We start from the raw sequence: 3,598 nt of genomic DNA, 5'->3' as shown, positions 1-3,598 counted from the left end.
AGCCTCCATTAACATTTTTCATAATTGTTCCACAATGTTTATCATCATGAAATTAATATCTATATATGTTATACTATACTTGCAATGCTTACCGTTTTCATACTTTATATATCTTAGGATATTCATACACACTGTTCATACTGCTCACAGGCTGCTGTGTATATCTAGTGTATTCATACCCCTCACTGTTTATTCATCATTCACTTCATTCTATCTTTTATTCTGTAGATTGTGTACATTACTTTTCACTTTACTGCTTGTTGCACTCCTGGTTAGAAGCTAAACTGCATTTCGTTGTCTCAGTACCTGTAATCTGTGCAATAACAATAGAGTTGAATCTAATCTTGAGCAGGAACAAATGTATTTACTTAGTATATATCTGACATTAACAATTAAACACATGTGTGCATTCTTTATAAATGCAAACCGAGTCAAGCCGACTCAGGAGGTGGCGGTATGCACCTTAAAGTTGTTTGCGTTGCGGCTCGCCTCGAAAGTAAACGAGAATAGCCGATCGCAGACGGGGGAGGTCTCAAAAAGCTCGCCTGAAGTCGGACAGCTCCGAGTCGGCTTCTTCTTCTTCTTCTTCTTCGCCTTCTTATTCTTCTTCTCTCGGTTTTTTGGCGGATTACAAACAACTTTAAGGTGCATACCGCCACCTCCGGAGTCGGCTTGACTCGGTTTGCATTTATAAAGAATGCACACATGAGTTTAATCGTTAATGTCAGATATGTACTATGTAAATACATTTGTTCCTGCTCAAGATTTGATTCAACTTTATTGTTATTGCACAGATTACAGGTAGCCTACTGAGACAACGAAATGCACACAAAAGTAATGTACACAATCTACAGAATAAAAGATAGAATGAAGTGAATGATGAATAAACAGTGAGGGGTATGAATACACTAGATATACACAGTAGCCTGTGAGCAGTATGAACAGTGTGTATGAATATGCTAAGATATATAAAGTATGAAAACGGTAAGCAGTGCAAGTATAGTATACAAATATATAGATATTAATTTCATGATGATAAACATTGTGGAACAATTATGAAAAATGTTAATGGAGGGGGCGACGTAAAAGTGACACAAAACAACAACAAACTTTTGCCGAGCCAATTGGAAAGTTTCATCAGCAGCACGGGGTAAAAACCACCAATGAGCGCTCAGCTCGAGATACCGGCGAGTCGTTTCCCATCAAGCATTTCGCTTCCGCAGCCCGTGGAGAAGAACTGCGGGCGTCTTTGTCCCGCGAGATTTCAATGTCTCATGTGAGCGAGCCTCCAGAGCAAGTCGGACAAAATGACTAACCATCATGCAACGCACGAGCAAGACGTTGATCAAAATTGCGCAGGTCTCGCTTGTCTCAAACAAGCCTAGCATCTGCCTCTTCCTTCAGACTTCCTTACAGAGCCCCTCCTCCAACACACACAAACGCGCAGATGACCAATGAGGGCACGAGATAAATGTGTGCACAGATGGTAGGCTGACAGGCAGGTAGGCCATCCAGTTATTTTAGCCGAGCCGGCTAAAATTATTTTGTACAGCTACGGCTCCCACAGATGAATTTGTTTATGTATTTATTGTCAAAGCATTTAATATATTCATTGCTATCGGGACGTTAAGAGCATTCCATGGAATATAACAAAAAGTATTTTGTGAAATAAATTGCATACCCCATTGAATTATGACTGAAGATCGTCAGCTGTCTTCCTCTCCCGTGTTGTATGGTTGTTCCTCGATACCTTTGACAACTTCTCTCTACATATCAAACATACCGTTAAACCAGCATCGTTTGCTGTGAAAACATATAACTCTGTCCACGCAGAATTAAATCCTGGCTTTGTTCCTCCAATACTTTTATTTTCTTTGATTTATCCATAGCTCGCTTATCGAGCCGGGGGTCAGGTTATTCGCCTGCAAGAAAAGGCGCTAGCGCGGGACCGTAGCAGGATGTGACGCATCTTTTAGTTGACTTAATTAAAACCGTTTTGTTTTTTATTTATGTGTCACAGTATAACCTCAAAATACAAGATACAAAACATTTTCAACCATGCAAGAAACGATAAATAGTCCTACAAATACTTTTATTTGATTTCCTTCTTATTTTCGTCTAAGCTCAAGTGAGCCAGAGCAGAGGGCATAAAGGGCTGCATGCGGCTCGAGGGCCGCGGGTTGCCGACCCCTGAGTTAGGCTATACAGTTTGCAATGAGTCCTATAGGGCAGGGGTTCCCAAAGTGGGGGTCGCGACCCCCCGGGGGGTGATTACAAAATAATATAAATGTCGTCGCGAGAAGATTGCAAAATAAAAACAAATAATGTAAAAATAAGAAAAAAAAATTGATTAATTTTTTCTTTTTTATTATTAATAATAACGTTTGCATAGACATTTTCAGGGGCGGACTAGCCATCTGTATAATTTCTCCGCAACGACGCTCCCCCTTTGACAGTGCACTAGTGCAGTGTTTGTGCGGAAAACTGAAATTAATTCACTAGCACTACCCCGTCGACAGGGGGGTCGCCACTGTTGTTTTGGGGGTCGCGGGCTGAAAAGTTTGGGAACCCCTGCTATAGGGTGCATTTGATATATAACGCAGTGCAGCATGGTAGAGTGGGCATGCCCGGCGCCGTGGGAGGGCCAGGCCCTCCCTTTTGACATTCCTGCCCTCCCCCAATAAACACGATTTTTATTATTTATAAAAATTTAAAATATATATTTTTAATTTTTTTTTATAATAAATACACTGTGAACTTTTATGCTACAATGTATGTGATGTCAGATAGTAACTAAAAAAATCGCAGGCTACGTCAGGCTAGCCAAGCTAACGGATATAAGTAGCTTTTTCAACAACAAGGTAGAGGGAGAACTCTCTCCTGTCAGACTGAGAGTCTCAGATAACCTCAGCTCAGGTGAAGTAAAGGACTCTCAGTGTTTAGATAGTTAACTTTAGTTATCTCAGTGGGTCTCAAGCGGTTTGTTTTAAAAGGGGAGTGATTTGTAAAATATCTATAAAGAAATAGAAAATCTGTTTTCAGTTCTGTTTCATATGTATGTTGAGAGATGTATCCATAGATCTCTTAATTTTGCTCTCAAAGTGCACCAGATTGATGCTTTTAACTTCAATATTTTTAAAAAATCTTCCAAGGGGGAGCTTGCTCTAGAGGAGGTGAGGACCCTCCTAGAGGAGGTGAGGTCCACTCCCCACTTGTAAAAATAGCACTTTACCCCTGCTTACACCTATATGCCGTGAGCTGATTACCGAGCCTTCATTGTAACAGTCGCGGGCACACTGTGTGTGCGTGTGGGGAGTGTTGCAGTAGAAAATTCAACTGTAGCGCTGGTGCATTAATGGGAAACCCTTACGGCCCGTCCACACAGCGGTGTCCGTTGAAGCTTCAACGCTTCTGCCCATTCATTTTGAATGGGGTGACGTCACGCTTCCCCGAACTGCATTGTGGGGAGTGTAGCTATGCGTTGCTCGCGTTGTTGGAGATTTGGAGGATGTTGAAAACCAACCTCGTCTCCGCGTGTTGTTTGATAAGCTGGGTAAATTCGTGAAAAGGAAGGGATTAAGAAACACCAGAATACAAG

Source organism: Notothenia rossii (assembly GCF_949606895.1).
Source record: "Notothenia rossii genome assembly, chromosome: 8".
Lineage (NCBI taxonomy): Eukaryota > Metazoa > Chordata > Actinopteri > Perciformes > Nototheniidae > Notothenia > Notothenia rossii.
The sequence above is the reverse complement of the archived record's forward strand: the minus strand, read 5'-3'. Positions refer to the sequence as shown.